Source organism: Halichoerus grypus, chromosome 1 (assembly GCF_964656455.1).
Source record: "Halichoerus grypus chromosome 1, mHalGry1.hap1.1, whole genome shotgun sequence".
In the NCBI taxonomy this organism is placed as follows: Eukaryota; Metazoa; Chordata; class Mammalia; order Carnivora; family Phocidae; genus Halichoerus; species Halichoerus grypus.
In genome coordinates this window covers 77,758,307-77,783,889 of record NC_135712.1, presented here as the reverse complement: position 1 = coordinate 77,783,889, position 25,583 = coordinate 77,758,307, and the positions used below count along the sequence as shown (strand labels likewise).

General features: G+C 44.0%; 1 protein-coding gene across 4 annotated transcripts in view; it reads left to right on the top strand.

The window, feature by feature from the left end:
• LPP (LIM domain containing preferred translocation partner in lipoma) overlaps positions 1–25,583 on the top strand; it is a 654,872-nt gene that overhangs the window by 64,979 nt on the left and 564,310 nt on the right. For all 4 annotated transcript variants that reach the window (XM_036109786.2, XM_078068088.1, XM_036109787.2 and 1 more), the window contains exon 2: positions 703–825. The gene's annotated coding sequence lies outside the window, so the exon portion shown is untranslated. The remainder of the gene's footprint in view (positions 1–702; positions 826–25,583) is intronic.

Genomic DNA, 25,583 nt, shown 5'->3' with positions numbered 1-25,583 from the left:
TCCAGATTGTCCAGCTCTCTGCTGCTCATTGGCTGTCCTTTTTGCAGACAAGGAAACTAAGCTTCCGAGGGGTCACTCAGTCCCACAGTTAGAAATTGGTCTCCAAACTCATTTTTTCTGGTCTATTTTTATTTGTTGTTCAGGTTTTGCTATTAATTTTTTCTTGGCTAGAGTGTGAATATCTAACTATTGATCTCTTTCCCCTCTGTGATGATGATGAAGCTGTTTTCTCAGGAGAGCTGGGGTGCCTGCAACCTCCTTTCAGTGATTCTGTGACAAATTGGTGCAATAGAAGTGCCAGGAGCTGACTGGGGGCTTATCAGGTGTAGAGGGAAGCCTCCAAATTTGTCGGCTTCAAGCCTGGCATCATTTCTGGTATGGCCTAGTCAGTGAGTTCATAAAGCTGGAAAGTTCTAAAGCTGGCAAGATCCTGGAGATTTGTTGTGCCTTTTTTTTTTTTTTTTTTTAGATTTATTTATTTATTTTTAGAGAGAGGAGTGGGGGTGGGGCAGAGGAAGAGAGAGAGAAAATCCTGAAGCCGACTTCATGCTGAGCACAGAGCCTGACTCGGGGCTCGATCCGAGGACTCTGAGATCATGACCTGAGCCGAAATCAAGAGTCGGCCACTCCACTGACTGAGCCACCCAGGCACCCAAGATCCTAAAAGATTTGTAAGTAACCCCCTTCTCCCATTTTCCACAGGTGGAGACATTGAGGTGCAGAAATACAACTGAAGACAGAACCCAGTCACCTGGTTCTCATTTGAGGCCTTTTCTCATTGGTCTCCTGAGCACTCATCAGAGGGAAGCTATTTTTCTTCAGCTGGTGAGTCCTATGAAGAAGAGAAGACTTTTTTCTTTTATAATTAATGCATATGTTTAATGAGTTTGAAAATCCATGGTATCGATTGAATGCATGGGCACTAATAGCTCGGGTGGAGGACTAGGGAAGAACCACAGTCTTCTTTCTTTTTATCTTGAGTCGATTTCCTTGGCAATGGACAAAATAGAACAGTGCTCATAAAATGTATGGCAGGACTCAGCTCTTGGAAGGAGACATGAAGAAGAATTGGAAGAAAATTGGGAGTAGTGATGAGTCTGTATTACTTCCTTCTTTCTCCTTTGGCGTGGAGGGATGCGTTCTTGAAATTGAAAGCCCAAAATGAAAATGTCAGTGAACGGTATTATGGGCGTTTGTGAGGAAGGCATAGTTGTATTGTTGAATGATTCTTGTTCACCCCTGTATGTGATGCTGCCGCTTCTGCGATCTCATTTTATTTTCACCAAAATCATTTGAGGTGGTAGGGGAGGCTAGATTTGCTCAGGCGAAGGGTGTGAACTGTTGTCTTAAAGGGTCTGCTGGAGTTCCACTGGGATCCCGTTCCACACTCAGGAAGGGGAATGGCGAACAGGTAAAGAAAGCTTTCCCTTGTGTTTTGAAATACTTCTGAGTTCGGCTGGTAGAATAGAACATCATGTTCTCGAAAATAGGAGTAGTGAAAAGAGTAGTGGTGTGGGCCACCCTTGGCTGGGCAGAGATCTGAGGAAAACAACGGGAGAATTCTGGGAAAAGCTTCCATTTAGAATTTGAGACCCGTGCTCTCCATCCTGAGGGCCAGTCCCTGTGTGCCCCGAGCACTGGCTGTATACTGAGTAAATAATACGCCTCTCCATGTTTAGGGCATAGCAGATGCTGTAGTGAGTGATAAAACCTAACTTCATTTAAAAGCGTGACAGAGTTTACAGTTACATTTTGTCACCTTTTCTTCATCAATGTACCTTAAAAGAACAACTGACCTTCTGTGTGCCAATCGATCTGCGTAAGATAAAAGGCTGACAACCATTGCTTCGACTCTTAAATACCTTAGCTTGTTCAAATTTCACACATGGTCTTGAATGTTTTGCCCCCGAGTGTACACTTTAGGAATCAAATTGTGAATCTTTGTTACCTGCTCTACTTCCTGGGTTTTTTCAGTGTTTAAAATGAAAATGTGATTAATATGAAGACTTTTACTTGGATTAAAAACAGATAATCAAACACAGTGTGTGATGACAGAGTGGGATAGAACGCCTAAGCGGGAGGAAGCTGGGAGACACTCAGAAGTTTTCGTTGTCTGTAAGCTAACTGTGAGCCAGCAGTGGTTTGTGTCTCCTAAAATGCCACTGCAGCCTTGGACCGCATGAAATAGGGTATGCCCTCTAGAACGGGGCGGGGGCGTGGGGGAATGGCAGAGATCCTGCTGGAAACCGGCAAGTGCGGAGGTGAGGTGGGCTTCAGGCCTAGTTTCAACAGGACTAGCTCTGCTTCTCTGTTAGCGCTACTTGCTCTGCCTTCTGTGTGTTGGCCTCAACCTTGGAAGTTTCACCCTGTGGTCATGAGATGTCTGCCTGCTGCATTCCGGGCTCTAGGCCTCCTCTTCCCACTGCGGGGGGAAAGAGCCTGTTTGCCAGGTCCCCATGGCCTTGGGTTGCTGTGCATTCCCGCACAGTCACTGAGGCCAAGAGGCCGGGACTGTGCTAACCGGCCTGTGCACTGGGGTCTCCTCTGGAATTGAGTCTGAAGACAGTCCCACGCAAATCTCATGGCAGCTACATGGTGGAGAAGAGTGGTGCCTCGAAGGATATCTGGGTGCTGCTAGGAGGGGTGGTGAGAGGCCTTCTGCTGTTTGGGTGACCGTGAACTCTCTTCCTACCTTCCTAACAGAGCTCCCCTACAGTGTCAGCCTTTAGTCCTTGCTCTGTCCTCTGAGAGGGACATTAGCCAGCTGGACTGTCTACACAGGAATGCTGTGAGGACCGGAAATGGTGTCCCACCAGGAACGGTTACAGGAATGAGACTTCACTGGAGAGGGCAGGAGGCAGGGTGCACAAGATGCTGGCCTTTAAGAATATAAAACCTGGTCAGAAGAGGGATAGCATCTTTCATAAGTTCAAAAGTGTATCTTGAGTCTGGTGGGATCTCTAGCACATAATAGGTGCACAGTGCATTTCGTGGATAGAAAGATTGAATCTGAAGGTAATGAGTGTCCCTTTCTCCAAGGGCATTCCATTAGACACTGGCCATTCTCTGTTGGAGGGTTTTATTATTTTATTTATTTATTCATTTCTGTTGGCGAGTTTTAGGAAATCTAGCACGATCTCTATGAGATTGAAACAAATGACTGGCAGAATGAGTCTTTTGGGGCCAGTATGGCTTAAGAAGTTTGTGAGTGCATGACAAGGCAGTGAGTACAGTGGGATGGAGTGTCAGAGGTCTGCCAGTTATTAGAGGTGTACCTCCAGAAAAACAACATCCCCCTGCTTTCAGTTCCCTGATCTGGGAATTAGGAATGATAATCATTGCGCTGCCTGCCTCTCTTGTTTGCTTAGAGCAGATGGGTTGATAGATGCCAGCCTGTTTTGCAGACTGTAAAGTGTGGTCCATTTATGATAGATTATTACAGTTGTTGTCTTCTTAACTAAAGAAAAATGAGACAGTGTAATGTGTAGTCCCCAGCACCATGTCAGCTACATGGTGTAAGCTCAGTATGTGTTCTTCCTCCCAACTCTGCAGCCTCATCATCCCCAGGACTGGATGGGCACTAATTTGTCCTCAGGCTTGGAAAGGAGCTAGATCCGGAACTTTGTGTAATGGTAATGGTTGACATTGAAATGAAATTGTGTACTATTACTACTTCTCATATTTGATTTGGCTCGAGGTAGCAGGAGGTGAAAGGAGGTAGAATTGGGAGACTGAAGAAGTCTCCATGCTTGAGCAATCCCTTAGAAGTTACAGTCTAGCTGTTCCGCTCTTGCTTTGTTTGATTAGATAATCACACCTTCTGCTCTAGGCGTCACCGGCCCAGTGGGAGTCAGGAAGGAAATTATTTTCCTCTGTTGATACTACTGTACAATTGTTGACGGTAGCCAAGGGCTTTCATTTTTAATATTTCCTCTTTGGTCCTTAGAAGGATCAGGTATTAGTCTGTGCCGGAAGCAAAGCGACGGTCACTTCCGCCAGTGGTGAATGTCTTGGCTCCCTACAATTACTCGGTCAGGTGGTTTCTGGGCATGTGTGACCATCTGCTGAGCCAGCCTGCATTGCTTTTTGTGTTATTGCTTCAAAAATACAAAAGGACTTGCTGGGTCTGAGCAGGAACCCATCCAGCCACCTAGGGCTCTGTGGCTGTTCTGTAACCCAGGGATGTCTTGGAGGAGATGTTTGCTATCCATGAAAGTCCAAGGTAGAGCTCTCTCTCTCTCTCTTTGGTTTCCTTCCTCCTAATTCCATATTCTCCTCTGACCTCAGCACAGTGGAGCTATCTCTGTTCTGTGTTGCTCAGGGCCCTGGGAGGTCAGAGGAACTCTCAGGTTCTCCTCCTTAGATTCCTGTGTGGTAGGAGGGGTCTGATGCCTAATGGATGGGGTGCCCCATGAGTCCTTGGTAGATTGCCGCCAAATATCTACCCCTGGTCCATAGACTGTGCTTGTGCTCTGCCCTGATCCACTGTTTGTCTGGAAGTTAGTAAACCTCAGGGTCTTTAGGACACCACTGTGAATGAGGCACAGTTCCTGGCCTTGAGAAGCTTATAGTCTAGTTGGAGACAAAGACATACACATAAGAAATACACATTAGAAAGAAAGATATTGTTTACAGCACACATTTATTAATCACCATATCTGTTTCCGGTCTCATAGTAGGTGTGTGGGAAATGGACGTTAAGTTGTTGTCTTGGATCTCATGGGGCTAACTTGAAAGTTTGGGAAAGTGGGAAGTCTTGGGAGTGTTGGGGAAGGTTTCCAGGAGGAGGGGGTCCGATCTCAAAACCAGCGAGTGAGCCATGGAACCTTATAGCACAAGCTCAGAGTGCTGGCAGGGTATGTCTGTGCATGTCATCTGGCCCTCTAGAGCTGGACAGGTTCTGAGGGTAGATGTAGCTGATAGCACAGTATGGCTGGGTAGGTAAGGACTCTCTCACCTTCCAGGTGTGGTTCCGTCTCCAGTTTATTTCCTGTCAACATGCTGCAGCCAAAAGTGTCATGTTGACTTAGAGCTGCACTGACATTATTTCCGTGGTCCTCTCTGTGTGGCCAGAGCATGCCTGGGTATGTGTCACCAAGTGGGAAAGCATCTCTGCATTTGCGGGGTGGGTGGGGCAAGGGTTCCTCCCAAGAGTTCCTGATAGCTAATCTCTTACGGTCTACTTTCTAGGCCCGAAAAATGATGGAGTTGGTAGGGACCAGGACTGGGCCTTCCCTGTGTGGCTGCTATCTTTTTTTTTTTTTTTTTAAAGATTTTATTTATTTATTTGACAGAGAGAGACACAGCGAGAGAGGGAACACAAGCAAGGGGAGTGGGAGAGGGAGAAGCAGGCTTCCCGTGGAGCAGAGAGCCTGATGTGGGGCTTGATCCCAGGACCCTGAGATCATGACCTGAGCCGAAGGCAGACGCTTAACGACTGAGCCACCCAGGCACCTGTGGCTGCTATCTTTGTTATCTATTGCCACATAACAAACCCCAAACTTAGCACTTGAAACAAGGAACGTTTATAATCGCACACTGTCTGTGATTCGGGACTTGGCAGCGGCTTAGATGGGAGGCTCAGGGCCTGTCCCGAGGTTGCAGTCTAGGTGTCTGCTAGCCTGCAGTCTCATCTGAAGGCTCAGTGGGGGAGGACCCACCCCCAGGCTCTGGCAGGATTTATGTCCTTGCAGGATGTTGGACTGAGGGCCTCGGTTCCTTGCTGACGGTTGACTGAAGGCGGCCCTCGGTTTTTTGCCATGAAGTCCTCGCCATAGGGCAGCTCACAACATAGCAGCTGCCTTCCCTCCAAGCAAGTGAGCAAGAGAGAGTCCGCCAGATTCTTACAGCCTTTATGTAACCTGGTCCTGGAAGTGGCACACCCTTTCTCTCTGCCTCATTCTATTTGCTCAAAGCAAGTCACTAAATGCAGCCCACACTCAAGGGGAGGGATTGCACAAGGGCATGAATACCAGGAGATGGAGTTATAGGGGACCATCTTAGGGACCGTCTACACAGATACCCTAGGTTACGTGGCATGTACGAAGGTGGGAGCGTGAGTTACATGGAACCACTGAAGAAACTCAGCACACTTCTGTGGACCAGCCTTACTTGAAGGCTTTTGGGAGAGAACTCCATTTAAAATCTGGATATAAGCATTGATCTATAACTGCACAGAATGCAAACGTGGCCTGGCTTTTCAGAGGAAGAACAGAAGTTTTCGATGACTGCTGTGTCCCCATGCCTCTACATTTTTACCCTCCTTAGCAGTTAGAGCTACTTTGACAGAAGTGCTTGGATGTTCTTGCTTGAGCTTTTGCTCTAGAGGTGAGTTGCCAAGACCCAGAGAGGGGACAGACTGCTTCGGGCGCCACAGGGCCATCGGCAGCCGTTGCGGGGCCCTCCAGAGACTCCTTTGACCCTGGCCCCACTGCTTCTTCTCCATCTTTCTGCACCGTCTCTGCTTCAGAATCAGTCCATACCAGTTTTCGGCATGTTTTCTCTGCTTTTTACAGCTTCTAGCCTGTCCCAGAAACTGATTAGGGGAAAATAGGTTGAAATTTGGAGTCTTGAGCCTTCATGTTGTCCCTTCAGTTAGATTTCAGGATCTCCATCTCCTGTTGGGTCATGCTGTGTCCTGAAAAGTTGCATAAATCAGTGTTACTTGGCTCAGTGTGTCTCTGCAGTATGAATAACATTTGTATTAAGAACAGTGAGCTGATACACAACGTTGCTGTGGGACTGACAGGATCAGACATAAAACCTCAGCCAGTACTTTCTGTCTGGCAGAAAGTTCTTTTCTAGAGCATCGGTTACCCCCCTTCCCCCCACCCCCACCAACCAAACTGTCTTTTATAAAACCAAGCCCATCAGTCTTCCTTAACAATCCTAAAAAATTAATGGAAATGGAAGACTGAAAATTATGGTCAAGCTCATTAGTAGCCCTGCAGCCAAAGGAAGGAAAGCCTGCTTGGGTCAGTAAGACTGTCACTGGCCAGAATGTTAATACTACTCCCCCCCGCTCCATGGCTCCTTTTGACTCTCAATATTTTTTTTTTTTTTTGTATTATTAGTGCTTTCAAAGTGTTGCTTGTCTCTTGTTTAATTTTTACTGAAAGTCTATAGCAGGAAATAGTTTTAATTGGGTAAAGGCAACAAGGTAGAACAGAATTTGGAATAAAAGGACTCTTCATGTATCAGCTGCCTGATCTTAACGGAAGTCACGTAATCATTTTTTTAAGTGGTCTCCATATTTGAAAAATGGGTGCAAAGAGCAGCTGCCTTGGGTTTTGTTGTGTTCACAAAGCAGCAGAATGTACACAGAGGGCCTGCTGAGTCCGGGACTTCGTACATAGTTGGTGCCCATGAAACATTAGCCTGTGCTCTCCGTAATAGTCTGTAAGTGCTGCAAATCACCCTCAGTTCCGCACTCTGTCAGGCTGTTTTCTCAATGCCCCCCCTTTGCCCTGTCCCCTTGGCTTGGACCAGACCCTCAGCATTTGCATGTGTTGTCCCAGAATAAGTAAAAGCCTTCACGTTTGTAATTTTGCTTAATAACCACCAAGACATAAATACAGACATCATAATATGTTCATATTTTCTGGTATTTGGGAATATAGTAGCTCTGAGAAGAAAATACTCACATCCTGTGTTTCATGAGCAAGGCCTTGGGGGCACCAGGACTTGAAAAGTAAGTGTTGCTTTTCATGACAAGATTGTCTGGTCCAGAGGATGAGCTCCGCTCGGCCGCCATCAGCCACCTCCTCCTTTGTATGTGGAAGCTTCTCTGGGCCTGCCCAGCACTGACCCTCTTTGGCTCCTCTTTGGACTTCTATAGGATGACATCACCCCACCCGGCTTCAATGGCGACTGGCTTGAGTTATATCAGTTATTAAAAATGATCTAATATTTCCCTTTTAAATCTAGGGCCCTGGCTCGTTCTATGATTAAGCTAGTGATTTATTTATAATACGGTACGAGACGGCTGTAGCCACTCTATGATGTAATCTAAGAATGACATGAAAACAAAATAGGCTTTTACATAATGAAAGTGTTCCTGTAATACATTTTATAGCAAGGCTTTTTTTTTTTCCATTGAGAACGGAGAGAGTCTTTCCTTTCCTCCCACTCCTTCCTTATCTTCTTTTCCCATTTATGAGTCTTAAGGCCTTTAAGTCAATTAAAAACACACACACACACACACACACACACACACACACACACACGCTAGCTTTGGAAACACCACACAGACTCTGGTTTGCTCTTCTAGTCTTGTCTTGTCATCTTCTTTGCTCCTCCCCCCACGGCCGCCGTGGTGTCATGGCTACCGCTCTGCCCAGCTGCCTGTAGCCTCCTGTCAGAGCACAGCAGTCCTCACCCTTCCGTTGCTTGTGCTGTTCCTACTACTGTTAACACCTCCATGATCTTGAATTTTCTCCTGCTAAGGTCAGATACACTGCACTGGGTTCCTACAGATGGCAAACTTCTTCAGGCTGGCTTGGATGCACCTCTTCTCCAAGCCTTCTCTGAAGCTTCTGTCCCCTACTTAGAAGCCCTTTCTCTGTCTTTCTTATAGAACTCCATGCAGTAGCAAGCTCCCCATCCCCATGTCAAGGCACATTCGCAGTGTATCAGAGTTAGAAGAGAAGTGACTTAGGGGAGTGGGGAAGGAGCCTCTGTAGTTCTGGTTCTGCCCTTGACACAGTCACGGGGAGGTCATGGCCTGTCTCTGAGTGTCCGTTTTCCTCCTCTGAAGAATGAGTGGTTTGCAGTTCATTTCATGTGGCCACGCGGGAGTAGTGGTAGTGGCTCCTTGAGATGATGTGTGTTGAGAAGGATTCTGAAGCTATATCCTGATGGAGTAGGAAAGAATCCACGGTCATGTAGCATTATCTGCCATGGCTGTGGTTGGGGAAGGGAGGGTGGAGACATACAAGAGGTCTCTTTGCTATTTTTGGGCTAGATGGCTTAGAGATCGCTTTCTCTTTTACCTTCTGGGATGCTTTGATTTGGTGACTTGAAGTATCTTGCCCAAGGGCACACAGCTAGCAGTGGCTAGAATCCAATTTCAGGTTTAGAGATGGTTAAAAATGTATGTTCTAATCTCACATGCATCCATGCAGGCTGGCTGTGGGAGTTGAGAAGCTGGGATAAATAAGACTAGAGGGGCCATGGTTTATTGGAGGCACAGGACTCCCCCAAACCTGTATGTCTTGAGGTGGGGTAGGGCCAGGAGATGCCTTTCACCTCTTTGTCTGATTTGCTTCCAAAGAGTTGTCATGTCCATACAGTTCTTATTTATGTCAGATATGGCATTTTAAGGTCAAAGAAAGTTAGGTGACTTTGCTGGGGTCTTCTTGGGTCAGGGCTGACAGACTTAACCCATGGAATCTTTTGGATCCTCAGTGCCTCTCTCCCTGATCCCAGACAAAATGCTTAGCTCTCAGCAGAATGCTACATTGTTTGGACTCTAGGTCAGCTCCGAACAAAAAAAGGTCCTGGAATAGTGAGAGAGATAGAGGAAGGAAAGGAAGAGGGAAGTTTGGGATGGCTGATGACACTGGAAACAGGGATGAAAGAAGGCACTGGAAGTGGTTAGTGTGGAGAAGAGAGAAAGGGGATAGAGGAAGAAGGAGTAGAGTGGGATTCTGCCATGGAAGGGGACACAGACTCACTCCTTGTGACCTCAGAAGGAGTTCTGGAAGGAGGGGGTGGAAGCAACAGAAAGACATATGAAGAAGGACTTTATATTATGGGTAGACCAGCAGTGGGATGTGCCATTTTGAGGGGTTATGACTTCACTACTATAGGTATGTAGGTGGAGGCTGAGACTGATGGGTCCTTTGTAGAGGGAATAAGAGGTTGGACTGGATGCCCATTAAGGTCCTCCCCGTCCCCAGAGTTTGGAATTTTCTGAAGGCATGTTTTATGTGCATTTAAATAATTCCATTTTAAAATGAAGGCTTTATGGAGGAAAGTGATTCCTCCCTCTTCCATGGTCTTGGCACACATAAATGCTGACTTATCTTGGGCAATCTTTTGTTTCACTTAGCATTATTGATGAAGGAAAGCAGGCTAACGGAGGGTGTTTTAGTACTTTTTTGTACGGAGTGTATTTTTTGAGGATGATTTCTGTGCTTTTCAAGGTATTTCCAGAGAATTCTGTTCTGTTGGCCTCCCTCAACCCTCCCTACCCCACCATCAATGGTTTGCTTTTTCTGTACTATCAGAGTGCTTTGTTTATACATCCAGTGGAATATTCGTGTCACTTAGCTCTGCTATATAAGTGGATTTTCAGTCTTCCTTCTTTACTGGATTATAGAAGCTTCTTAAGAGCATGAATCCTGTCTTATTCCATAAGAGGACCTATGGTGCCTAGGGCAGTGGTTTGCAAATAGTAATGATGGCTCATTAACTTAACAACTATTGAGCATCTGCTGTGTCCTAGACACTATTCCAGGTCTTGTGAACAAGATCAGACAAACCTCCTATTTGATGGAGACAGACCATATACAAATTAATGCGTAAATATATACCATTTTAGTTGTAATCTATATTCAGAAGACAAATAAGACAGGTTAAGGGCACAGGGGTTGGGGAGGACACAGATTTAAATTCAAAGGTCTGAGAAGTTCTTCCTGATAAGGGTCCACAAGAGGACCTGAATGAAGTGAAGCAGTGAGCTGGAGCCAAGAGGAGGAAGAGTTTCAGGTTGAGAGCTGAAAAATTGCAAAGGCCCTGAGGCCGAAGCCTGCTTGATATACTCTAGAATAATGAGGAGGCTGGTATGGCTGGAGTAGAGTGCCTGAGCAGAAGAATATAGGAGAGGAGCTCACCCATGCTCAGAAAAACCATTGCAACAACAAATACTTGTTAATAAGCACCTATTGAAGATTCTCAGAAAAAAAAATGCCTTTGTGATATAGAGAGTTCGCCGAAGTCTAACAAAAGGATGACAAGAGGTATTTCTGCTTTTCAGCTTCAGGATACAGGGGCAGAAGATGGGACCTGAGACCTTAGCAGTGCACAGCTCAGAACCAGTCCAGATGCGAAGGGTCCTGGTTTCCCTGGTGGAGGACTCTCCTTCTTGAGTCTCTGCTCCTGTGGCAGGCGCACCTGCAGGGAGGTTGGGGCAGATGGGCAATTGCATGCCTAATCACCCATGCAGGCACCCACTTATCTGTTTTCCACATGCAAATATGGGTTTTTTGCAGATGGATTTAATATATTTGTTGCTTCCTCATTTTATTTAAAACAAAACAAACGACCAACCATGTCAGTTGAGGGCAACAAATAGAAACATGAGTATTACGGTCTTGCTGTGCATGCTGATTACACGGCTGAAAGGAATCCTAGGCAAATAAGTATTTTCTGTGCTCAATTATATTATTATTTTATATACTGTCATTATTACTGTCATTATTGTTAAACAAAAAAGGGTTTTAAAGAGGGAAGCGGTATTATTTTTCCTAAATCATTTTCTCACTATTTTAGGCTCCATATTTTTACCGTCTGGTTTCCACTTTCACTTTTTTAGTTTCTGAACTTCTGGACCATTGTTTAAAAAGAGGGCATTGTGGAATCTCCAAAGGCCATTGGCAGGTGGTGCCTGCAACTTCTTTAGCCTGGAAATAAACAAATAAACAAGCACAAAGTAGAAGTGTTTGCCCCTATCAATGTGCTATTATTATTTGTTGTGCAAGATCATGCAAAAAGTCACTTCCATTTATCTGAGAGCTTGTAGGTCCACAGCAATACCAGCTAGAGAGCTTTGGTGGGTGTTTGCTTTGGTTTCCAGTGACATTTCAGTAGGATGTCCAAATTCTTAGATACTTTGGCACACTCAGGGAAACTGAGGCCTGGAGAGGTAAAATGACTTATTCAAGGTCTCAGTGAATGAGAGGTAGACTGGAGCAGCTGATACTCCGGCAGATGGCTGCCCCTGGGGCCTGGGGTGATGAAGATAGTGCTGGAACCCACCGAAGATGTCATCTCAAGGTGAGGTCTGTGTGTAAATGGTGTCGACGTGTCTCATTTCCCTCTCATAACCTAACTTAAAAATCCTTCTGATATCAAGTCTTAAGCAGAGAAGCAGCGGTGGGGAATGTGGGTGGAAACTGCTTGCAGCTTGCCTGACAAGGCTGTGGACTGTGTAAGAGTGAGTATGTATATACGTGTGTGTGTGTGTGTGTGTGTGTGTGTGCCCACGCGTGAGAGCCTGGGGTGCAGACGGCCATACTCGGAGGGAGAGGGCAGACCACTGGGCAGTAGGACTTCATAATTAGGCACAGAATTTCTGAGCCAGAAGGAAGGCTAAAGCTTACCGAATTTGACTGTTTTATTTTGTAAAAAAGGAAGCTGATGTCCAGAGTGGTTGAGAGCCTTGCCCCAAATCATTCAACTTTAATTGAGTACTTAGAATACCAAAGCAGCAGCATCCTTTGATAGAAACTTTTATTTGGAGAAGTACCAGGCATCACTATCAAATCGTATTTACTATTAGCCAGTGGGGCTGCTCCTATGAGATGGAGCGTCTGCACACTTTGGGGTTCTTTCTTGAGGTACAGTTTTGGCAGGAGGAGAATGTCAGGGGCTGCAAGGGCTCCAAATGCAGGCCTTCTCTGTTCTTGCAGACCTCACAGATACCTAATCAGACATCAGATGGACGCTTAGTTCACTGACCTCCCCAATGACAAACTTACAAATGATCCTCTGAAAAAGTTAAGGTTGGAGATCAAGACCAGTTAAGTAACGTTTTGTGGATCTTTTATATATTCTTAAATGTAGGACCCTTTCGCTTCTATCTATGTCTTTAATTTTTTAAAAAGATTTCTTTATGAGAGAGAGAGTGCAAGAGAACGCATGAGCACGAGTGGGAGGGGCAGAGGGAGAGGGAGAGAGAATCTCAAGCAGACTCTGGGTTGAGCACAGCGCTGGACGCAGGGCTCGATCTCAGGACCCTGAGATCATGACCCGAGATGAAATCTAGAGTCAGATGCTTAACGGACTGCGCCACCCAGGTGCCCCATCCCTTTCACTTTTAAATGTAAAACATTGGGATGCTGGATTTATGGGGTATGGATGCAGAGTCCAAAGTGGTATTTGTGGTGGTGGCCTGAGAGCAGGAAGATCCGTATGTATGAAAAGGGAAGCTTGTCAGGAACGTACCGAGAAAGGGTTCACGTTGTGTGTAGTGGCTATGAGAATGATAAATGGCACTGGGGACAGCCTTGACACCAAAGGCCTGTAGGAGCAGAGGGTGGTGAGCAAGGAAAGGACTGTTGACATAGCATGAATTGAGCCTGCCGTGCCTGTTGTCAGTGCAGGGGTAGCTCTCCACAGCTGTTTGCAGGGAAGGACGTGCCGCCCGTGAGCTCCCCACGGTGTGCTGGACAGCCCCAGACAGCAGCGGCAGCCTCCGTGCCCATGTCAGACACAGCGTGATAGGGTTTGGGTCTCTCGACTTACTCCCCATGTTTCTCTCTTCTCCCCTACCAACCCCCCCCCTTGGAAAAAAAATCCTCAGAATTGTTTATTTATGTTGATTTCTTTGTGTTTTGTAACTAATTTGGTTCTTGTTCCTGAAACTAATTCCCTTTATGTGCAACCACATTGTCATATACTTGAGTTCTCTTTGGCCCTGAGTTCTTTTTTTCTTTTACTTAAAAAAATGTTTTACCCTTTCTCCTCGGCTCCAGCTTTCTTGTCTACATGGACAAACGATTTTTGAAGAATCTTTAGGGAGTTATTGACTGTGTTAGAACTACTACTATAGAAGCAATTCTGATGACAGAATCCCACATTTAACTTGCTTTTCCAGAAATAATTTATTTTTACTTTAGCTTCAAGGAGTAGCAGTGGGGAAGAGGGCATTCTGAAAATAAGAAAAACATGCCAAATGAGTTGCTGATTTCTAGCTAGGCACATGGAAAAAAGGTTTTATTTCAGTGACGTCTCTGCTCATTGGAAAACTCTGGGCTGGTGGATTTCATGATCCCGAGACTCTGGACACTCTCGAGTTACAGTGAGTGATGAGGGCAAATCGCAGGGTAGAGGATGTTCTTATTGGGCGTATGGAGACATGCTGTACTTTGGCATTAAGACACATCATTTCTTCTAGTTGGGTAAGGTTGAAGGAATAGCTCCACCAAATCCCTAAATACGTGGAGCACGTGCAGAGCTCAGGGCTGGTAGAGAGTCATCCTTAACATGGGTTAAGTTTTAGTGTGGCCACTGGCCAAACTTGGTGATTCCTACTGGATTTGTCCAACTTGTTGACACAGGCCTGTTTCTCGTTCTGCCCCTCCCCCAACCCTGAGTTGGTGGAGTCTTTATTCAGTTCTTCTTGAGTTCAGGTCTATGTGGTATTATTAAGAATAACACACTTACTAAGAAGATGGGATTGCTGAACTCTGACCCCAGCTCTGCCACAACCACCTGTGGAACTACTCACAAACATTTTCATTTACTCAACAAATGTTTATTTATTTATTTATTTATTTTAAAGATTTTATTTATTTATTTGACAGAGAGAGACACAGCGAGAGAGGGAACACAAGCAGGGGGAGTGGGAGAGGGAGAAGCAGGCTTCCCGCTGAGCAGGGAGCCCGATGTGGGGCTCGATCCCAGGACCCTGGGATCATGACCCGAGCCGAAGGCAGCCGCGTAACGACTGAGCCACCCTGGTGCCCCTACTCAACAAATATTTAAATGAACACTTTTTACACATCAGGTACCAGAGGTACAAAAATGCGTAAGACACGGTTCTTACCTTTACTACTTTCAGTCGGGGGTAGAGAGCTAAGTACACAAATAGAACATAGAGTGACTTCTCCTTTTGGGTCTCCCTTTTACATATCTAAGAGCCAGAACTGGATTAGATGATGGCCCCAAGGTCCCGTCTGAGGCTAACATGCCATCATCTGTGCACGATTCATCAAATAGCCGAAAGTCACTTGTTTAACGGAGAATTGGCAAACATTTCCCCTTTCTCCCCAGTTTATAGGGGGTGATGTTGAAGATGAATGCGGCAGTATTGACAAAGTGCTTTAATAAGCAAGTTGCAGAAAGACATGATATAGGTTTGAGGCATTATTATTAACGGAAAAATGAAAACAAGGGCTGATGTTTTTAGAGAGAGAACAGATGGTTCTTTTGTTTAGAATTTGAGTATAAAGGAGAGGAAAAAAGGAGATACTTGCCATATTGTGTAGGCCCTGAATGTGAGTGACTTTAAAATGCCAAAACAATCTGGTTAGGAAAGTCCCATGGATTCAAAATAGCTCCTACACTGATCAAACTATAATTAATTTAACAAAAAAATGACAGTAAGAAAAATCCTAATAAGAAATGCCACGGTGACAATTGACACAACCTAACAAAAACTCCCGTTTTTGCGTCAGCTCTAGAAACTTAATTTTTCCTGTGCTCAGGAGTTCTACCACAGAGGAACAAATTAGTGGGAACTGATTTAAAACAGTGTTTCTTTCTCAAGTCATCCCCCCTCCCCACCCCGCCGAGTTATTTCAGTTTTCCGTGACTCATAAAGGAAATCTTCAGGATTCACAAGAAATTGGCAGTCCTCCCCCACCTTTGCTGTTGGATACTGATAGAATGGTGGGAGCTGGGGCAGTTGACTGAGAGAGCAAACCTCAAAGGCCTTGGGGGACATGGCAGAGGGCAGGGGCTGGGAAGGACCTTCTCTCTCAAAGAGAAGACTTTGAAATGGTTTCTTTCTCTTTCTTTTACTTTCTTAGGATCTGTCTGTGCAATATATGGTTAATTAATGTCTCCTTTTGGCAGCATGCTTGCCCTCCGATGGCCTATCACTCGTGAGGTGACAGAAGATGTGGACTTTGAAAAGGAGCTCCTGGGCCACAAAGCTGGGGGCATTTAGTAAGATGTGCTAGACCTTTCTTCCAGGTGCCCTCTGACCTGTGGTGTGAGTGGGCCTCAGTTTCCCCACTATGGAAGAAGGAGGTTCCTAGAATGTTCATTCTGAGACTAATCTGAATTCAGGTCCACATCCTCTCATACACGGCCGTAGGAAGGCTGGGGATGGCTTTTCATTGGGAGTGTTTAAAATAAACATACCTCCTCAAGACAACAAGAATGAAAAGTCTGCTTTGCCGAGGTAGGAACCCTTTGTCCACGATCCGAGCCACCTGCCGAGGTGGTGCCTCACTCCACTGCCTTGGATGGCAAGGTGGCATGGCTGGGCGTGGCCAGCGCCTTCACAGACCCAGAGGACCAGGGTGGGCTAGGGTAAGAAGCACCGTCTCGTCGTGTGGAGTTCTGGGTGTCAGTCCTACTTCTGCTCCTACCCGTGTGACCTCCTTGAAGTTTCTCCAGGTCTGATTGGCTGGTTGGTCTGTGAGTTATCAATGGGATGAGAAGACATTTCTCCTCTGCTCTCGAGCTCAGGCTTTGCTCAGAAGAGTCCCAGGGGCCCTTTCATGGTGCGTTGCACGTGTTTCTATCGGATGCCTATTTCCGCCGACCTTGTGTCTGAGTCAGAAGGATATTTATTAGTTGTAGAGGTGCTCCTTTCCATGCCTTTCTGATAACCCACCCGTCTCCTCCGAGTCACTTCCTCTCACAGCTCCAGGTGCCCGCACCTCTCTTTAGACCTGACATCACCGCATGCTGCTTATTCGGTATTACGTGTTTGTCTTCCGCCCTGGTCTGTGAAACCAGCCGTGTCCTGCATGTTTCTGAAGCCTCAGTGTGGCCCTTGGCACCTGGTATATAGTAAATTTTCAATAAATGTCAGTTAAATGAATTGAGTGGTGGATGATGATCCTGGGTTTCCTCACCAGGTTGTCAGTTTCTTGAGGACACGGACTATGTCTAATGAGTTTCTTTTCGTCCACAGGATGCCCAGCCTAGGGCTTTGAGCGCAGTTTGTAGTCACCTGCTGTTTGTCGAACTGCGTGACAAGAGGTGGAGATGGGTCCAGAGCAGGGAAGGCACATGTAGAAATAAATTCTGTAGCTTGGTCATGGGCTGAGAGAGGTCATGGAGCATTTGTGGGTCTCTGATGGAGCACTGTCGGGGGTGGGGAGAGTGATGGCTCTTCCTTATTCCCTGTCACACCGGGTCCCCTGGGCTGGCTGTGCTAGTGACGATGGGTCTCATCCTTGGTCTGGTGTTAGTTTTTTTTTCTTCTTCTTTGCCTTCATCCTTCAAGGCTTGAATTAGGGTAAATTGTTTGCATAATTCTACCTCATGTGATTTTCAACATTTTGTGGGCGGGGCTGGTGTTTCTCATAATTGTGTTCCCCATGGGTCCTGGCACAGAGCTGTCCACGGAGATGCTTAGTAAATGTTTGCAGACTTGAATTTCATCCCACTGACTTTGCTCTCCAACTGCCTTTCATCTCCTCTCAGGAGCCAGCTTGTATGATAATGCCACCCATACAATGAAGGCTGCAGAGTTAACTTAATAATCAAATAACAAACCATGCTCCCTTCTCCACATTTTTTGTAGATCAAAATAACTTTGTTTTTGGGTGTGCCCTGCTTTTAAAAAAAACAAGTAATGGCAAATATATCATGTTACCCTTACTGTTGCCCTTTGCTTATGAAATCTTAATATGTTAGGAAAAGAAAAAGATTTGTTTCCTTTTTTATTTATTTGAGAGAGACAGAGAGAGAGAGAGAAAGTGCGAGGGGAGGGGCAGAAGGAGAGGGAGAATATCAAGCAGACTCCTTACTGAGCATGGAGCCTGACATGGGGCTTGATACCATGACCCTGAGATCACGACCCAAGCTGAAATCAAGAGTTGGTTGCTTAACTGACTAAGCCACCCAGGCACTCCAAGATTTCTGTTTCGTGACTGTAATTGATGAACTGTATAGTCAGTTTTCCGTTTTATTTCTTGACAGATACCATAAAGCAGTGTGACGTGATGTGAGGATTTTCAGATGGAGAAATGAGTTAGAATATCCTTGGGTATTCCATCTGCTTCTTAATTGTTTTGTTATCTTGAGTAAGATTCTTTATTCCTCATTATTTCTTTATCTCTAAAAGGAGATTATTGAAAAAGGCAATTTCCACAACTTTTTTTTCCCCCTGTTGGCATTAAATCCATGGAACTTGTGAGCTTTGGGAACAGAAACATCTATTTATTTTTCTGCCCTTTAAGTGGGAAGGATGACCCCTAAGCCTCTGTAACCATCAGCTTCAGTAATGTTCAGAAGCCCTTGGGAAGCAGACACCCTACAATTCAGCGCACTCACTTGGGATTAACATCCTCTGCCCCTTCTCATATCCCAGGCTCAGGTTTTGATATTTAATTATAGGGGATTCTTTCCCTCTTGCACTAAATATCTTGTTCAAAGTCACTAATCCATTTAGTGAGTTAACAGTTTATTGACATCGCATGCCTTTTTCATTTTACCGTCTCAGATGAGAGGTTGTGGGGCCTCAGCCTGCTTTGCTAGAGATTAGTGAACCAAGGCCTAGAGAGGGGACTCTGGTTGTCTCAGGTCACCCACATGAACCAGAACAAGCACTATATTCAGCCGTAAAGGCCCGACAGGAAGGTCTCTGACCTTCAGAAATCAGAGAGGCGTGTCAGCGTGGAGTGCAGAGTCTTGAGTGTGCTTTACTTGACCTGCCTGTGAAATGGGGTAATGATCTCTTTTCTGTCTGAAATCAGAGGGCTGTCCAGATGATCTCTGGAGAACTTCTCCTACCCTTGGATCTATGATTCTGTGAGCACAACTCACACCCAAGATACTAGTTGCCAAGTACTTTGATGGGGAAAAAAGGGTTAAGGCTGACTTTTAGAGTACAGTCCCTTTGTTAGGAGTGCAATGCCTTTGAAAACTTAAGGAAGAGTTTTATGTATTATGCAAGGGAGTTGATAAAAACTGATATGCACATATGCAAAGTACTTCAAAATTTATTACCTTTTTTGCTGTAGACTAGCGAAATTGGTTTGTCATTTGTGCCATTTTATCTTTGTGGACACTGAACCAGGGTGAGAAATAAAATGATGCCGTCAGTGTCAGTCTGAGGACACGGTAAAGCCACAGACGGCTGAAGCTTTTCATAGAGCTTAGGAGCTGCAGAGGAGTTTAGAATCTTCTAGGTCAGTGGTTTACAAGTGGGGCCACCTACCAACATCTCCAGAGGAACTAAAAAAAAACTCAACACACACACACACACACACACACACACACAAAACTACAAAAAAAACCTCCCTCCCTCAGCTTCTCACCTGATGTCACAGTGTCTGTGGGTGGGGCCTTGAGCTTTAGTCTCATTTTAAGGAAGTTCCTGGGAGAACCACTGATCTGCTCTTGATTTTTGATCTGTGTCTTTGCTGGCCTCTTGATTACCATCTTACTCCGTGGGCAGCCCTGGCACTGCGGGGCCATCCCTCCCCGGCCGCCCCAGTGAAAACTGCTGGAGGACAGAGACACTGGAGACTCTACGGAAACAGCTCAGATGTTCTGGGAGGCCCTGAAATAAATGTCGAGTAAAGGAAGAGAAGGAGTTAACATTTTTTACATGGGGCTGTGCCTTCTTTTTATGCTTCTAAGAACATTTAAAAATTATAGCAAGGAATATATTTCATTACTTTAATTGCCTAAGGTCTTTTTAAAGTATGTGCAATAAAATACCATTTAAGCTAACTGACCTTTATATTTTAATGCTTTTTGGAAGGGAACAATACCTAGTATTCAGCTGCAGTATATGTATATATATATACACACACACACACATATTCAGTCAGCAGAGACTGTTTTGGAATCAGAGGGCTGAGAGTTTTGCTACCTTCACAGATATTTTACCTCTTTCTCTTTAAGCATCAAGTTCCATTTGGTTGATGGTTCTTGACCTCATAATGTCTAACCTTCATATCTTTTTCTTTTTCCTCTCTAAACTTACCCAGGAAGGAAACTTCGAGGGTCATGAATTTTTCCTTCTGCTGGGAAGTTCAGGTGTGTGGCACAAGACAGCACACGTGACCTGATCCATATTTTGACAAAAAGAGGTCTCCCTGCCCCTCCTCGCTCATCCATTTGGTGATACTCAACTTCAAAGGCCACTGCTGATAGATTTTTAAAAATTGATGCTAGCTATTAGCTTGTTAGATACAGCTCATCCTCTAACTCTAAACTTGCTCTTTCTAGAAGAGATATAGTACTCGGATTGCAAACACGAACTGGAATTTCAGAGGCTTGCATTGACCTACAAATCTTGTAATTGTAGCCCTGGTTACATATCCACGGTGGCCTTAGATATGTTAGGTGTTGTTCATCCGCAGGAGTTTCAGGAAAAGAAATTACAGAATCTTTTCCTGTGTTAAGAAATTAAAATATACAGATTTCTTTGTGTCGCTGTGAAATTCATGGGCATGCCACTATTATATGGAATATATATTGGGATTAATTAATTTATTATTTTCAAATCCTGCTGAAAAATTGAGCTAATTTTTCCTGACTGTATTTTTTCCTTCTCTTTCTCGGTGGTTATTTTTTCTTTACGTTTTTATTGCAAATGATTTCAAATGTGAAAAAATTGCAAGAATAGGAAGAGTCCAAATAATACTCCCATGCTTTCGTTGGATTCATCTGTTGTTAACATTTCATATTATTTACATTCTCCCTCTTCCCTTCTCTCTCTTTTTTATATATCATATACTATATGTTATACATTATATATTATATATTACATATATGATTATTTTCTACAGTATTTGAGAGTAAGCTGCATGCATCATGATATATCACCCTAAGTACAGTGTGTTTTTCTAATAATAAGGGTTGTCTCTTCGTGTTCACACTATAGTTACCCTGTTCAGTACACCGACTCTGATGTGGTATTTTAATGTCTCTGCTTCTGTGTTGTCACTGTGTCCGGTTGACAGCATTTCCCCCAGAGTCCAGCCCAGGATCAAGTAGTGTATTTAGTTGTCATGACTCTTTTGTCTCTTTCTCTCTGGAACATTACCACAGCCTTTCTTTGTCTTTGATGGCATTGATAGTTTTGAGGCATACGGTGCTCCTTTCTTTCTCTTCAGTCCTCTCGTACTCCTCATTTGCGTTAGTCAGTTGTTTCTTCGTGTTTAGATTCAGTTGTGTATTCCCTGCTAGAATATTGCATAGATTAATTCTCCTCAGGGATTAATTACATCGGGAGGCTCACGATGATGATGATCACCTGGTCAAGGTGGTGTTCGGTTTTTCCACTTTAGAGTTACTATTTTTCCCTTGCAGTTATGAAGCAACCCATGAGATACTTTATTCTTGCTCGTCATCAAACATTTCCCCTGACTTCTTGCCTAAACCAGTCTTTTCTGGATGGCTGCAGAATTATGCTATCCTGTCTTCAGCACTGCCTTTATCACCATCGTGAACATTCTAGTATATGTGCTGCTGAAGGGACCATCCCAGAGTTCTGCATTCCGCTCTAAGCAAGAGCCCCTCCCGTCTCTCTATCTCTCCCCGTTTCTAATACAGGGATGGACTTCCCGACTTCTGTTTCCATCTTGTATAATTTATTAGTGCTATGTAATTATTTTGATGCTTAGATTGCCCCAGATTTGTCCCATGACAGCCTCTTTAATCTGGCTTCTATGTCTCTGTGGCATGTTCCTGTCTTTGTTGTTGTTAGCACTTATTTACCTGCTAGGATAAAAAGAGGTTCTGGTTTCGTCTCGTATCATCTCTGCCTAGCTCCGAAATCAACCATTTCTTCAATATGTCCTGGTTCTTTTAGTGGAGAATGGGATTAGGGACCAAGATTTGAGTGCTAGGTGTGCTCATGGCTACGGTGGGGCCTTTGGTCATAGGCCCTTTCGATGGCCGGAGTCAGGAAATTATACACATAAAAGTATATACATGCATCTATATATAGTTATATCATCTATATATATACATATACCTGTAGCTTTAGGGATGAAAAAATATATGAATACACAAATAATAATAATAATGATTTTTTTTGCTCATACCACTATACAAAACAAGCCTGCTAAAAACAGTTCAGGATTTGCTTGTGATGTCCCTCCCCCAACTTTAACCCCGCCTAAGACTGAGGGTTTATTGTCAAACACTATGTTTGGGAATTGTGGTTGTTTTTTTTGTTTTGTTTTGTTTTGAGAGAGAGAGCAGGGTTGGGGGGAGAGGCAGCCGCAGAGGGAGAGAGAGAATCTTGAGCAGGTTCCATGCCTGGCACGGAGTCTGGTTGGGCCTCGATCTCTGTCCTGAGATCATGACCTGAGCCGAAATCAAGAGTCGGATGCTTAGCCAACTGAACCACCCAGGTGCCCCAAGGAATTTTTTTTTTTTTTTCCTTTATAGACTTTCCCCCAATCCCCTAGTGTCATTATGTTGTTCATTTAAAGTGTATTTGGGTTTAATTCTTTTAGTTTGCTTTCAGTTTTAGCTTTCCTCCTTCCCACCCTTGCCTTGTTGATTTAATTTTATTTTTTGAATATGTAAAACATTAACATGCTTTCAAATGTCAAAACTAAACAAAAATATATACCCAGAGACGTGCTACTCCCTCCAACATTCCTTCCACCCTGATACTCCCTCTGCCTCTTGTAGGGAACCAGCCTTTTTGTTTTCTTTGTTTTCTTTCCTGTATTTCTTTTAAACCTGATTTATGTGTGTTTTCATACTTTTTTTTCCTTATACAAAAGGTAACATACTATAAAAATAAGCCTTTTTGTACTTTTCTTTTCAAAAATTCTTTTCTTCTTTCTGTTTCCTTCCCTCCCTCCCTCACTCCCTTCCTTCCTTCTCCATCTCTCCCGTTTTCTCTCCTCCTTTCTTCAGTCTTTCTGCTGTTCCTTCCCTCCTTCTTTCTCTCTGTCTCTCTTATACAACTGATCTATGCTTGGACAATTGAGTGGTTTCCTGCAATGGATAATATTATTCATATTTATTTTCATATCCGTGGAGATTTATCTTCAGGCTATATTCTTGGAAGTGGGAATGCTGGGTCAAGGATGAATGTTGAGTTAGGTAGATAGTGCCAAATTCCTCTCTGTGGGAGTATCTCACCAGACCCCTCAACCACAGCGTATTGTCAGGGTTTTGAATTGTTGCCAGTGTGATGGGTGAGAAATGGTATTTTGATGTAGTTTTAATTTGCATATATCCTATTATGAATGAAGTTGAACGTTTTTTCATGTGTTTAAAGACCATATTTGTTAGTTTTATAAATTTCATTTTTGTGAATTGTCTGTTCATATATTTTGCCCATGTTTTTCAGTTGGAGTGTGGTCTTTTTTCCCCTCAAAAATGTCTTTGTAAATTACCTCTTAATCTATGAAATGTATTATAAGTATTTACCCAATTTGTTATTTGTCTTTTGACTTTGCTTATGGTGCTGTTTTTTTTGTAATGCAAAAGTTTTTACATTTATGTAGGTGAATTTGTGTGGAACTTTCTCTTCCATTTCTCGGGTTTTTGATCATGGTTAGAAAGCATTTCCCAACAGCTATGTTCACTTGTGTTATTTTCCAGTGCCTGTATAATTTCATTTTTCACATTTAGATGTCTGATTCATTTGTAGGTTATTCTTATGTATGATGTGATGATGAATGGATCTAATTTTGTCTGTATCCAAATGGCTATCTACGTGTCCCAACACCATTTAGCAAGAAAATTCTTTGTCTCTGTGATTTGAGCTTGGTGGTTACTCTTTAATGCACACCATGCCTCGATGTGAAGGGGACTGAATGGTGGTGACCAGTGGAACAGGGTGATCAGAGGAGAATGGGGAACCCAAATCTGTTGACTTTCAACTCAGAACTCAGTTTCTCTTTTACAAGTCAGCCTCTCCCATCCATTTCTCTTACTGATAAATGGATTAGCATATTTAACAGGAAAAGTATTTAAAACAAAAGAGGGATTTAGGGATCGTCTGTGCTTTCCCTCCTGTCAGCAGTATCCATAACCACTCCCGTTCCCTGAAATAGACTATGAGAACTTGGCGGCACACGTTTTTGGGAGCACCTGTGACTCTGTGTCTGCTGTCTGTAGCACCTGGTCACATGCTGATTACTCCCAGTGCCCTCTTCTGCCACCTGCCCGGTTCGGGGTGCCTCTGTGGGAAGCCTGTGGCCACACGGGGTGAGCAGTGGACTCTGGAGGTTTTGGGGTTTGGGAGGCCTGGCATTACAGATCCATAATTCTCTGGCAAGTTGGGATATATACCAAAGTCTCTGTCTCCTAGATTTTGGGGAATGAAGAATTCCAAATAAATTTTCATATCTTCAAAAGTCAGTACTTAAAAGTCTGTTAATTTTTATTGAAAGCATAATGAACCTTCCTGTCTTTTTTAATAGAACTCACCTCATGGTAATTTAATATTGTTGGCACAGCCATTATTGTGTATTTTGCAAGCTTAGTTTTGGTACATGTTAGTTTTCTATGATCTGTTGATAGGTATTCCATAAGAAGGGGGATTTTGTGGTCAAACACGTTTGGGAGATGTCGGCTTAAACAAATTTAGACATGTTTCTTTGCTATAGAACTTCTCAGAACTCACAGAATGAATTTGTCAAATTTATTTGATCAGGAACCAAAATCTACCCCCACCCCTCCACCCTTTAGCAGCTTTGATAGTTTGACCTGCACAGTCAAGTTCATTAGGGCTGCAAGTGTGTCCTATGGTGCCAGCATTCCACATCTACTTTTTGTTTTTATGGTCTTCTCCTGAATTCCTCCAAAGTTAAGCTGTTTGAAGGCAGGGACTGACTGTTGCCATTTTAGTCCTTACTTGGCAGTACAAATACCTACTACAGTGCCTGGCATATAGTAGGTGCTCATTAAGTATTTCTGAGCTTGAAGTTGTCAGCTCTCACTTAGCTTGTTGCAGTGTTTCTGGTTTGGTTTCCCCTTCCAAATGTATGTTTTTAATAGCAGTTTCTAAACAAATCAAATGAACATATTTGCAAAGAATTATGTGTGTAACGTTTCTGGCCTTTCTAGAGATATAAAGCTTAGCCATGGACCTTTATTAAATAAATGATTTAGCTATTCCTGCTTGTCCCCAGGAATAGGCACATAGAATTGCCCCTCGGACAGGCAGCTCGTGCATAAGCCAATGCCTGTGCTGGGAGGTCTGTCCTTCTGCTTTTCCAGTTTAAGAGCCAGACCAAACGGCTGCTGGTTTTCTCTGCTCCACGCATCTTCTATGTTTGGATAGCTTTTCTGATCAGCAGCCACTGTGATCTACTCTGGTTTCAGCTGCTCCGAAAGGTGACCCCCTGTCTCCCAGAGCTCATCCAGTCTTCCTCTACCCAATCAGGATCCCACAAAGGATCCATATTTTAGGTTAGTTAGTATCAACCATACACGTGTGTGACACAGACACACACATGGATTTTTGGAGTGAGGGACTAGGGTGTCTAGCATCTAGGCTTAGCACAGGAGCTGTTTGTGAACTCAGAATTCTGAAGCAATTAGTGTGCTTTATTTATTTTCAACATTTTATCGGTGTTCTCTTTGAATATACAAGTAACTAATTTTCATTGTAGACAATTGGGAAAACAAAGAAAGTATAAGGAACAAAATCTGGATGGCCTGGAATCCTATTGCCCCAATGTACATTA